This window comes from Cebus imitator, unplaced genomic scaffold (assembly GCF_001604975.1).
Source record: "Cebus imitator isolate Cc_AM_T3 unplaced genomic scaffold, Cebus_imitator-1.0 Scaffold256, whole genome shotgun sequence".
NCBI lineage: Eukaryota > Metazoa > Chordata > Mammalia > Primates > Cebidae > Cebus > Cebus imitator.
In genome coordinates, this window is record NW_016107571.1 from 473,721 (window position 1) to 487,327 (window position 13,607).

The window sequence follows — 13,607 nt, forward strand, 5'->3', positions numbered from 1 at the left end:
AAAACTTGTATATGAATGTTTATAGCCACATTTTTCATAACAGCCAAAAGACGGAAACAACCCAAATTGCCATCAACCCAAGGGCCAGGTGTGGTGGCTCACACCTGTAATCCCAGCACTTTGGGAGGCCAAGACAGGTGGATCATTTGAGCTCAGGAGATCAAGACCAGGCTAAGCAACAGAAAAAAATAACCAAAAAATTAGCCAGGCGAGGTAGTGCAAGCCTGTGGTCCCAGCCCCTCGGGAGGCTGAGGTGGGTGCATCACTTGAGCCTGGGAGGCGGAGGTTGCAGTAAGCCAAAATCACGCCACCGCACTCCAACCTGGTGACAGAGTGGGATCCCCGTCACAGAAAAAACAACAACAAAAAATTTCCATCAACTGATAAATAAACAAAATGTGGTATAGCCATGCAATGGAATATTATTTGGCCATAAAAAGGGATGTAGTTCTGACACCATGCTGCAACATAGATGAACCCTGAAAATGTTACATTATATGAAAGAAACCAGGTATGAAAGATCACACATTAAATGAGTACATATATAAGAAATGTCCAGAACAGGGAAATCTATAGACAGGAAGTAGATTAGTAGGTGGTTAAGGCTGAAGGTTTGGGAGCATAGTAGCTCTTAGAATACAGGGTTTCCTTTTGAGGTGATGAAAAATGTTCTAAAATTGTGAAAATGGTTGCAAATACATGCAAATATACCAAAAAACACTGAATTGTATGCTTTTTTTTTTTTTTTTTTGAGACACAGTCTCCCTCTGTTGCCCAGGCTGGAGTGCAATAGCACAATCCCAGCTTACTACAGCCTCAACCTCCCAGACTCAAGTGATCCATCTATCTTAACCTCCTGAGTAGCTGTGACTACAGGCTTGCACCACCACAACTGGCTAATTTTTTAATTAATTAACTTTTTTGTAAAGATAAGGTCTCACTACATTGCCCAGGGTGGTCTCAAACTCCTCGGCTCAAGCTATCCTCGCACCTCGGCCTCCCAAAGTGCTGGGATTACAGGCATGAGCCACCGCACCTGGTGGAACTGGACACTTTAAATGGGTAGATTATATAGCATGTGATTTATAGCTCAATAAAGTTAATTTATAAACAGGCATTTTAACAAACCTCCCCTGTTTGTTTGTTTGGAGATAGAGTTTCACTCTGTCACCCAGGTTGGAGTGCAATGGCAAGATCTCGGCTCACTGCAACCTCCGCATACCAGGTTCAAGCAATCCTCCTCCCTCAGCCTCCTGAATAGCTGGGATTACAGGCATGCATCACCACGCCTGGCTAATTTTTTTTTTTTTTTTTTTAAATAGAGACGATGTTTCACCATGTTGATCAGGCTGGTCTTGAACTCCTGACCTCGTGATCCACCCGCCTCAGCCTCCCAAAGTGCTGGGATTACAGGCGTGAGCCACCGCGCCCAGCCTAATTTTGTATTTTTAGTTGAGACAGGGTTTCTCCATCTCTGAGGTTGAGAGGCTTGTCTCGAACTCCTGACTTCAGGTGATCTGTCTGTCTCGGCCTCCCAAAGGGCTGGGATTACAGGCGTGAGCCACTGGCGCCCAGCCCCCTCTGTTTTATTTTAACAAATGAGAAATAAGAAAAATGGGACACTGCCAGGCACAGTGGCTCATGCCTGTAATCCCAGCACTGTGGGAGGCTGAGACAGGTGGATCATTTGAGATGAGAAGTTCAATAGCAGCCTGGCCAACAAGGTAACACCCTGTCTCTATTAAAAATACAAAAACTTAGCTGGGCATGATGGCATGTGCCGTAATCCCAGCTACTCAGGAGGCTGAGGTGGGAGAATCGCTTGAACCCAGGAAGCAGAGGTTGCAGTGAGCCAGGATCATGCCACTGCACTCCAGCCTGGGCAACAGAACAAGACTCCACCTCAAAAAAAACAAAACCAAGAAAAAGAAAGGTGAGAAATTACAATTCAAATGAAGTGACTAAACTTCAAAACCATTCAGAGAAAATAACCTGCCTCACCTAAGCCCCTGCATAAACAGTCAAATGATTTAAATACATAGTAACTCCTATATGTAGCAATGTAATTAAAATTAAATAAAATTAAAAATTCAGTTCCTCATTCCCACTAGCTACATTTCAAGCACTCAATAGCCATATATGTGTAGTGACTACCATATTGGACAGGGTAGATTTAGAACATTTGAACATTTTTATCATCGAAGAAAGTTCTATTGGGCAGCCTATCTTATACCTACTACATATAAAAATCAGGCAAGGGAACCCCAAGATTTGACAAAGCCCTGGGCCCTGCCCGTAAACAGCTGACAGTCTAACTGTACAATAAAAGTAAATCTAGGCTAAATTAAATACTCCTGTTCCCGCGTGCCCTGGATATTCTTCTAGCATTGGAAGCAATGAAATTCGTCATTTATCAGTCTGCCTCTTCCATTTGCACAATGGCTCTCAACCTTGTCTCCAAATTAGAATCATCCAAGGAGCTTCTAAAACTCACAACGCTCTGGCCATAAATCACAATCTCTGGGATCAGGACCCAGGCACTGGGATTTTTTTAAGCTCCCCAAGTGATCCTAGTGTATAGCCAAGATAGAAAATCAATGGAGAAAACCACTGTAATGTGAACTTCTCTAGGGAAAGGTAATAGCTTACCTAAATCTGAAGTCACCTTCCCACTGCCTCTCCATCTTATCCCTCCATCTCCCCAACCTCAGTACACAGCCTGTGGCTGGCATGTGAAAGACATTCAGTAACTGTTAAGCAGCAAACTCAAATAAAGCCATAGCAAGAACTCAAGGATTTTAGAGGTTCAAAGGATAAAGAAAGCACATGTGACCGGGAGAAACGGGAAAGAGTTCACAGAGGAATGGCACAGAAATGGGAATCTGAAGTATGGGGAACACCTTAAGTGCTCAAGATAGGGGAGGCTGAGGCAGAGGGCAAAGTGTTTGCTTCAGACATTGCAATTGCAAGGATGGATGCAGTGGGAGAGAGAGGCGGGCGGGTGGTGATGATACTGCTGAGGAAAAAGCTTATGACTAACTTTACCAGCTCTAACTCTCACGAGGGATGGGAGCCAAGGCCAGGAGCAGTGGCTCATACCTGCAATCCCAGCACTTTGAAAGGCTGAGGTGGGCGGATCGCTTGAGGTCAGGAGTTTGAGACCAGCTTGGCCAACATGGCGAAACCCCATCTCTGCTAAAAATACAAAACTTAGCCGGGCATGGTGGCACATGCCTGTAATCCCAGCTACTTGGGAGGCTGAGGCAGGAGAACTGCTTGAACCATGCAGGGGTGGGGGGGGATTGCAGTGAGCTGAGATCATGCCACTTCACTCCAGCCTGGGTAAAAAAAAAAAAAAAAAAAAAAAAAAAAAAAAAAAAAAAAAAAAACTAGCACTAAGTGCATAGGAGGAGGAAAACCTGGATTCAGAATCCAACAGAGGCTGAAACAGAAAAAGGATGTAGTACTCGGCCTGGAAGAGTGATGGCAACAAAACCAGAAAGAACACATGTGGCACACTCTGAAGATCAATTCTACAGACCTCTGTCTACCAGCAACAAAAATGGTGATGTTGATTTTAAAAAGAAATTCAGAATGAGAATATACTGTGGAAGAAGTTCAGCACCATTTGTACAACATTTACCAAATACCTACTGTATACTGGGCACTGTCTTAAGTGAGCAATACCAGGAAACTACACAGACAAGGTCTTCTTCAAGAAGCTTACATCCTAGGGAGGAAGGCAAAAAACAAAAACATAACTTGATACAGTAATAAATCCTAAGAAGATAAAGCAAGACAGTGGTACATATGGACTAGGCAATGCTGGATATTTCAGGGCAGGCCCCTAAGATCTAAGACAGCCACAAATGCTTTGTCATTCTCCCCACGGAAAGATGAAGTGTATTTCCCCCTCTCCTGAATCTGGGCTGGCCCTGTGACTACTGAACCAAAATCCTTTGGTAGAAGTGGGGCTGTGATGGTTCTGGGCCTAGCCTTCAAGAGGGTTACAGGCCAGGCACGGTGGCTCAGGCCAGGCGCAGTGGCTCACGCCTGTAATCCTAACACTTTGGGAGGCCAAGGTGGGTGGATCACCTGAGGTCAGGAGTTCAAGACCAGCCTGGCCATCATGGTGAAACCCCATCTTTAAAAAATAAAAATAAATAAATAAAATAAATAAAAAGAGGGTTTCCTGCTTCTACTTCGCTTTGGAACATGTGATAATTTTAAGTGTCAACTTGACTGGACTAAGGAATACCTAGAGAACTGCAAAGGATTCCTTTTGATGTATCTGAGGGGGTTTCCAGGGAAGGCTGGTTTATGAGTCAGTTGACTGGGTGTGGAACACCCACACTCTGTAGGGGTGAGCACCTTTCAGTCAACTGGGGACCCTAATACAACAAAAAGGAGAAAAGGCAATTTCTTTTCTCTCCTGGAGCAGGGACTCTCTTCTTCTCCTGTCACTAGACATCAGAAATCCAGGCTCTCCACTCTTTCAGCTCCGAGACTTACACCAGCAGCCCCTACATTCAGCCTCAGGTCTTCAGCCTCAAACTGAAAATTACACCATCAGCTTCCCTGATTCTGAGGCTTTCACACCTGGACTAAGCCAGGCTACTGGCATTCCAGGGTCTTCAGCTTACAGACAGCCTATCTTGGTACTTCTTGGCCCCCGTAATCATGTGAGCTAATTCCCCTAATAAATCCCCTCTCATCCATCCATCCTCCCACGCTCAAGGATTCTGTCTCTCCGGAGAACCCTAAGACAGAACATATGTTCATGGGACAAGACCCTCTTGGAACCCAGCTGCCACCCTGTAAAAAGGCCAGGTCACAAGGAGAGGCTGGGTGCAGGGCCACACCGAGCTCCCAGCCTGCAGCCAATATCAATGGCCAGCCATGTGAGTGAGCCATCTTGATAGTTCCAGTCCAGTCTCTGGTGACTGACTTGGTGACGCAGCCAACATCATGTAGAACAACAGAACTATCCAGCTGAGCCCAAATCACATCTCATAAAACCACAAAATCACCAGACGTAATAAAAGTGTTGTTTAAAGCCATTACACTCTAGAGTGGTTTGTTACACAGCAAGTAGATAACTACAAGAACATGTAAGCAGAAAAATAAGGTAATCTTTGGAAGATTTACAGAAAAACATCCAGAGAGAAGACACAGCAAGCATAGAAGCCCTGAGCGGGGAAGAAGCTGAAGCAGTCAAGGAACAGAAAGGAGGCTGGAACAGCTGGGTCTTGGGAATGAGCCTGGAGGAGGGGAGGTGGGAGGTGGGGAGGGAGAAAGTGATAGATCACAGTAAAGAGTGTGGTTTTGCCAGGCGCAGTGGCTCACACCTGTAATCCCAGCACTCTGGGAGGCTGAGGCAGGCAGATCACCTGAGGACGGGAGTTCGAGACCAGCCCAACCAACATGGAGAAACCCCGTCTCTACTAAAAATAAAAAAATTTAGGCCGGGCGTGGTGGCTCAAGCCTGTAATCCCAGCACTGTGGGAGGCCGAGGCAGGTGGATCACGAGGTCAAGAGATTGAGACCATCCTGGTCAACATAGTGAAACCCCGTCTCTACTAAAAATACAAAAAATTAGCTGGGCATGGTGGCGTGTGCCTGTAATCCCAGCGACTCAGGAGGCTGGGGCAGGAGAGGCGGAGGTTGCGGTGAGCCGAGATCGCGCCATTGCACTCCAGTCTGGGTAACAAGAGCGAAACTCCGTCTCAAAAAAAAAAAAAATTTACCTAGGCGTGGTGGTGCATGCCTATAATACCAGCTACTTGAGAGGATGAGGCAGGAGAACTACTTGAACCCCGGAGGCAGAGGTTGTGGTGAGCCAAGATTGTGCCATTGCACTCCAGCGTGGGAAATAAGAGCGAAACTCCATCTCAAAAAAAAAAAAGGCCAGGCACGGTGGCTCACGATTGTAATTCCAGCATTTTGGGAGGCCTTGGCAGGTGGATCACCCGAGGTCAGGAGCTCAAGACCAGCCTGACCAAAATGGTGAAACCCCGTCTCCAAAAAAAAAAGGTTTAAAAAAAAAGAGGGTGGCTTTTACTCTATGTGTAACAGAAAGCCACTTGAGGCTTTTAAACACAGGCATGATAGAATCTAGTTTACATTCTAAAAGAAGTTACTGTGGCTGCTACGTACAGATTAGAATGAAATAATAAATCAGGAGGTTAGGAGGATCTGCAGTTGTCCAGTTGAGAGATGAAGGTGACATGAGATAAGACAGCAGCAAAGGTGATGACAAATGGTCAGATTTTTCAAATCTGTAGGTAGACCCTACTACATCTGGCAAAGTGACCAGCTAATAGGTCACTAGGTACATTTCTTCTTCCTTCAGGACAAATGATGACTGTATGTCTCAGCCTCTCTTTGTTAAGAATGGCCATGTGAGAGTAAAGTTGTAGCCAATGCAGCACGTGGAAGGGATATGCACCACATCCATGAAAACCTCCCAGCTGCCCTCTCCCAACGAGGGAATGCCCAGGACACGGAGCCCTGGAGGATGGCAGCCAAACCAGGCAGGCACCTGGACCCCTAAATGACCACCTAGAAGGCCACCCACTAAGTGGGAATACAGCTTTTCACTTTCATGTAAGCAAAAATTAATTTCCTTTATGGCAAATCCTGAGATATAGGGGTTTATTTCTTGTAACATATCTTGCTATTCTAATGCAGAAATAATACACTGCAGAAATTGCTGAAAATTTGGATATAGGTAAAGACAAGTGAAGATTTGGGACAATGTCTAGGTTTGTGGCCAGGGCAACTGGGAGAAGGGAAAAGACTGAGGAAGACAGCAAGTTCTGAAAGATCAAGAGTTTTGTTTGGATATAATAAATTTGAGGTGTCCACTGATGTCCAAGTGGAGACTGCAAATACACAGGATGAAGCTAAGTAGAGCACTGGGACTGTACTTGAGAGTCATCAGGATGTAGATGGGGTTTAAAGAAGACGGACTGGGTAGGATCACCGTAAGATCTATTATGAGGACAAAAGACTGAGTCCAGGGCAACCCAATATTTGGGGATCAGAAAGAGGAGGAGGAACCGGCAAGAGATACTTCTGGTGAGTGCTATAAGGCAGGAAGAAAACCAGGAGAGGCTGGGATTCCAGAAGCTGAGTGAAGAGAGAACAGACAGCTATGTTGAATGCTGCTAAGAGGTGAGGAAATCAGAGGGCAGCAAACTGACTCCTGGATTTGGTACAGCAGCTTTAACAGAGAAAGCCTAGCAGGAACAGTTAAAGGAATCATTCAGGTGGAGGTTTTGGAGCAAGGTGACACAGTAACTCTATGGTGGTACCTCCATCTACCGTTTTACTTTCCAAGGCTTCGGTTACCCATAGTCAAATGCAATCTGAAAATATTAAATGGAAAATTCCAGAAGCAAACAGTTCCTAAATTTTCAATTACGTGCAACTCTGGGTACTGTGAGGAACTCTCTTGGCGTCCTGTTCCAACCCACCTGGGATACCTCCACACTGTAGGTATCACACTCCAGTCACTTAGTACCCATCTGGGTTAGCAGATCAACTACTCCGGTATCTCAGTGTGTGTGTTCAAGGAATCTTTATTTTACTTAATAATGGCACTAGAGCACAGGCCAGCCAATGCTGGCAATTCAGATATGACAAAGAGCTGCAAAGTGCTTTATTTAAGTGAAAAAGTGAAAGTTCTCAACTTAATAAATAAAAAGGCTGGGAGCAGTGGCTCATGCCTGTAATTCCAAAACTTTGGGAGGCCAAGGCAGGTGGATCACTTGAGGTCAGGAGTTTGAGACCAGCCTGGCCAACATGGTGAAACCCTGTCTCTACTAAAAATACAAAAATTGGCCAGGTACAGTGGTTCATGCCTGTAATTCCAGCACTATGGGAAGCCAAGGCAGGCGGATCACCTGAGCCCAGGAGTTCAAGACCAGCCTGATGTACATGGCAAAACCCATGTCTCTGCTAAAAATACAAAAATTAACCAGGCATAGTGGTGGGTGCCTGCAGTCCCGGCTACTTGGAAGGCTGAGGCAGGAGAATTGCCTGAACCCAGGAGGTGGAGGTGCAGTGAGCTGAGATTACGCCACTGCATTCCAGCCAGGGCAACAGAGCAAGACTCCATCTCAAAAAAAATAAACAAGTACGCTGGATGCGTTGGCTCATGCCTGTAATCCCAGCACTTCGAGAGGCCGTGGAGGGCGGATCACCTGAGGTCGGGAGTTTGAGACCAGCCTAACCAACATGAAGAAACCCCATTTCTACTAAAAACACAGAACTAGCCAGGCATGGTGGCACATGCCTGTAATACCAGCTACTGGGGAGGCTGAGGCAGGAGACACTTGAACCCGGAAGGTGGATGATGTGGTGAGCTGAGGTTGTGGTGAGCAGAAATCATGGTGAGCCCAGATCATGCCACTGCACTCCAGCCTGGGCAACAAGAGTGAAACTCCATTTCAATAATAAATAAATAATATACAAAAATTAGCCAGGTGTGGTGGCACACACTTGTAATCCCAAGCTACTCAAGAAACTAAGACAAGAAAATCGATTGAACCTGGGAGACAGAGGTTGCAGTGAGCTGAGATCACACCACTGTAGATCTTCCAGCCTGGGTAAGAGTGAGAATCCGTCTCAAAGGAAAACAAAAGGCTGGACACAGTGGTTCACACCTGCAATCTCAGCACTTTGGGAGGCCGAGGCAGGTGGATCACCTGAGGTCAGGAGTTTGAGACCAGCCTGGCCACCTTGGCAAAACCCCGTCTCTACTAAAAATACAAAAATTAGCCAGGCATGATGGTAGGCACCTGTAATCCCAGCTATTCAGGAGGCCAAGGCAGGAGAATCACTTGAACCCAGGAGGTGGAGGTTGCAGTGAGCCAAGATCACACCATTGCACTCCAGCCTCAATGACAAGTAAAACTGTATCCAAAAAAAAAAAAAATTAAAGAAAAAAGAAAGAAAGAAATTCACATGATGAGGTTGCTAAGATCTATGGTTGCAAGAACAAATCTTGTATCCATGAAATTGTACAGAAGGAGAAAGAAATTCATGCTAGTTTTGCTGTCACAGCTCAAAGTGAAAAACTTTCAGCCACAGTACATAACTCTCATTATTGTGTATTGCTACAATTTTTCTATTTTATTAGTTATTGCTGTTAATCTCTTATTGTGCCTAACTCATAAACTTTAGCAGAGGTATGGATGTATAGGAAATAACATAGTATATATGCAAGGTTCAGTACTATCTGAAGTTTCAGGCATCTACTGGGGGTCTTGGGAGGTACCCCCAAGGGTAAAGTGGGGAGTCTGTACTCCAGTGCACTTCACCAACTCCTACTTCTGGCCAAGATGGATTAACAGGGACCAGATTTACCCTCCTGCCTGAACAACCAAAACTCTGCACAAAATATACAGCACAAAAGTTTCTGGCCGGTTGTGGTGACTCACTCCTATAATCCCAGCATTTTGGGAAGCCGAGGCGGGAAGATCACTTGAGCCCAGGATTTTGACACCAGCTTAGGCAACACAGGGAGACTGCATCTCTACAAAACTTTAAAAAAAAATTTTAGCTAGGTGTGGTGGCTCACATCTATAGTCCCAGCTACTTGGGGAGGCTGAGATGGGAGGATCACTCGAGCCAGGGAGGTTGAAGCTGCAGTGAGCCATGATCCCGCCACTGTTCTCCAGCATGGGTGACAGAGCGAGACCCTGCCTCAATAACAACAACAACAACAACAACAAAGACCCAAAACACTAAAACCGCTGTTATGCTCTGGAGATACTTAGAAATACTGAATAACTGTATACTTTATGGGAAAAAATTAGAGTTCGGCTAAGGAAGAAAGCCATGGAAGAAGCAAATACAAGAGAGAGGAGGAAGGCTAATAAGGGCAATAGAGGGCAAGTCAAAAAATGCAATGGGCAAAAACCAAGGAGGGGCTTAACTTCAACAAAGAGGTATCAAGCAGAGAAGTGGAGAGGAATAAAGTCTGAAAAAAAGCCATTGGATTGATTAATTAGTTGGCCATTTATGACCTTTCAGAGAATGACAGTGAGAGACCTAACTCTCTAAGTGGTTAAGAAGCAGGTGACAAAGGGAGTGTGTAAACTGGAGAGAGGCTCCAAGATGGAAGTGGATGAAATCAAGGTTACAGGAAGAATTCTTCACAGGCAGCGAGGTTATACACTCCATAAACAGAAATGAAGACAAAATTTCTAAAGTAAAAAGAGAAGCTGACAGAGTTCACATTACGATATCAAGCGCAGAGAAATTACTAAGAGTAATTTGCATTTCTTACACTGTATGTGAGGAGGTTGAGATGGGGAAATGGAGATTTGGAGGGGATAAAAGTACTACAGGAGGCATTATACAGAGAGGTGAATGAAAGCCTATCAAGCAGTTGAGGTTTTTTTTTCTTTTTTATAGAGACAGGATCTTGCTATGTTGCCCTACCAAAGTGCTGGGATTACAGATGAGCCACTGTGTCAACCAGGCAGCTGAGTTTTGACTGTGACATCCACAAACTGTTACTGTCTTCACTAATGACCAGCAGATCCATAGATTTATCCAGAAATAGAGATTAGCATTACAAATGATGGAAGACCAGAGGGTATGACAGAATAGAAGAATCAGCTAGAAATTCAAGTCCTCCTGCCAGATCCCCATGGTCACTGAATGAAGGCTGGAACTCCTTGAGAAATCCTAGAACAGATCTCACACTTCCTCCAAACAAAGCTGCATCTACACCTGCTGGAGAGCTTGTTAAAACAAAACAGATTCAGTAAATCTGAGGTAGGTCTGAAATTATCCACTTCTAACAAGCTCCTGGTGATGCTGCAGACTACACTCTGAGTAGCAAAGTCTTAATCAAAAGTAACCATCCTATGCTGGTTTAGTTTAATGGTGGCGCCTATGTCATTCTAGTACTTGTCAGTGGGTACTACTCTCTCTCCCGCAGTCCCTACTATTTTTACCATTTTTCTCCTGCCTCAGGCTTCGGTACTAATAATTTTTAAATTATATATACTAGCAGCTTAAGGCCAGGAGCGGTGTCACATGCCTGTAATCCCAGCACTTTGGGAGGCCGAGGCAGGCTGATCACCTGAGACCGGGAGTTCAAGACCAGCCTGATTAACATAGAGAAACCCCGTCTCTACTAAAAATACAAAAATTAGCCGGGTGTGCTGACGCGCGCCTGTAGTCCAGCTACTCGGGAGACTGAGGCAGGAGAATTGCTTGAACCCGGGAGGCGGAGGTTGTAGTGAGCCGAGATCACGCCACTGCATTCCACCCTGGGTGACACAGCAAGAGTCCGTCTCAAAAAAAAAAAAAAAAAAAAAAAAAAAAAAAAAAAAAAAAATCAGAGTTGGAGGTTGCTTTGTGTCCGGTTTTTTGTTGTTAACTGTGTTAATTCACAGACTTGAAGTTTTAGAAAATTAACTACAACTAAATCCGAGCTATTCGGCTGACAGCATTTATTCAAATTATGCTTAAAGTTTTCAGAGATGACCAAAGCCAACAGAAATCAACGTTCGCCCGGGTCTCGCTTTACACTCGCTGTGCCTTCTCCGTAGGCCGCTCTCTGGGCCGAGTACCTCCCCGGAATCCGCGGAGCTACAACGGACAGGCAGCCGCCGGCGCTGAAGCCAGGGGCCGCGGGGGAGGAGCCCGGCGCGCCCACAGGCAGGCCGCCGGAGCCGCAGCAGCGCTGCGAGCGCGGCCCCTGCCCGGAGTCACGCTTGCGGCCTTCCTGGCGTCGGCACCACGAGTAAGCGAAAACCGCCGGGCGAAACGCCCCGCCCCACCCGCCGAACAACACACTCAACTGCACGGACTCACGTCCGGGATCCCCTGCCTGCCTCTGGAGGAAGACACCTGCCCAGGCCGGCCGCAGAAGACGTCGCACAGCCGGCCGTCGCCCAGGGTTTCAGCGCGCGCCGGCCCTCCAGTACTTCCTCATCGACTTGCTCGGCCGGCGGCTGCGTGTCCTTCCCGCGCGCGCCGCTGATTGGCCCCGTTGCGGGGTGGGGTTAGTGGCGGGGCCGGCCTCTGCGCGCAGGTTATTTATGTCACGGATTTTCTTTCACTTTTCCTCTGCGGAATTCCTACTGCGAACGAAGTCACTTCTGGCACCGAAATGTATACAACGGATAGGAAACATATTTTCTTACTATTAATATATTTGTTAAGTTTGAATGTGTAACATTCACCATGATAAGCAAGCATGATTTTTTTTTTTTTTTGAGGCAGAGTCTATGTCGCCCAGGCTGGAGTGCAGTGGTGTGATCTTGGCTCACTGCAACCTCTGCCTCCCGGGTTCAAGCGATCCTGCTGTCTCAGCCTCCCAAGTAGCTGGGACTACAGGCGCGCGCCACCACACCAAGCTTATTTGTTTATTACAAAGAGACAGGGTTTCACCATGTTGGCCTGGCTGATCTCAAACTCCTGACCTCCGGTGATCCGCCCGCCTCAGCCTCCCAAAGAGGTGGGATTACAGGGGTGAGCCAGCGGGCCTGGCCACAAGCATAATTTTTTTAACCAGGGATCACAAATGACAATTGTAGGTCTACTCAGGGCGGGACGAGGGAAAGATCTGCACAATGTAGGGCAGTAGGAAATAGTAAGTTTAGTTTTTGTCTTCAACTGACCTTGCAATCTTGGGAAACTAAAGATGGTAAAATTTACAATCTTAACAATTTTTAAGGGTACAGTTCAGTGGCATTAAATTTATTCACATTGTACCACAACCATCATAACCATCCATCGCCAGCTCTCGTCTTGCAAAACTGAAACTCTGTACCCAGTAAATGGTAACTCCTCATTCTTCCCCTCCCTCCTCCCAACCAACTGCCATTCTTTCTGTCTGTATGAGTTTGACTACTCTAGGCATTTCATACAAGGAATCATACAGCATTTGTCTTTTTGTGACTGATTTCACTTAAGCATACTGTCCTCAAGGTTCATCCATGGTAATGTGTCAGAATTTCTTTCAAGGCTGCATAGTATTCCGTTTTATATATATACCAGTTTATCCAGTCATCTGTTAATGGATAACAGGTTGTTTCCACTTTTGTCTACCGTGAAATACTACTATAAACATGGATATACAAATATCTGTTTTTTAACCCTTTTGGGTATATACACGATATTCAAATATCTGTTGCTTTCAACTCTTGAATATCTACACAGAAGTGGAATTCCTGGATTATGTAGTAATTCTATTTTTAATTTTTTTACTCTTTTTACTCTTTTTTCCATAGTGGCTGCACCATTTTACATTCCCACCAAGAGTGCACAAGAGTTCCAATTTCCCCACATCTCTGCTGACATCTTTTTATATTTGTATAGTAACCACCTTAATAGGTATGAGGTACCTCATTGTGGTCTTGATTTGCCTTTCCCTAATGACCAATGATGTTGAGCATGTTTTTATGTGTTTATGGGCCATGCCATTTGTATATCTTCATTGGAGAAATGTCTATTCAAGTCCTTTACCCAATTTTTTTTTAAGAGAGGGAGGGAGGCTGAAAGGTGGGGTCTTGTTCACTCAAATGAGTAATTTTAAAACAATATATTGTCATTTGTAAAAATACATAAGAAAGTGCAGA

At 45.4% G+C, this 13,607-nt stretch overlaps 1 protein-coding gene across 7 annotated transcripts in view; it reads right to left on the bottom strand.

Moving 5' to 3' along the window:
- The window catches only part of CLCC1 (chloride channel CLIC like 1), a 31,417-nt gene extending 19,447 nt beyond the window's left edge, over positions 1 to 11,970 (bottom strand). For 4 of the 7 annotated variants that reach the window (XM_037728115.1, XM_037728110.1, XM_017499216.2 and 1 more), the window contains exon 1: positions 11,839 to 11,970. The gene's annotated coding sequence lies outside the window, so the exon portion shown is untranslated. Of the gene's footprint in view, positions 1 to 3,654; positions 3,731 to 11,825 lie in introns of all 7 variants that reach the window. The other 3 variants (XM_037728111.1, XM_037728113.1, XM_037728112.1) reach the window with 3 other exon arrangements.
- Positions 11,971 to 13,607: the final 1,637 nt, after the last annotated feature.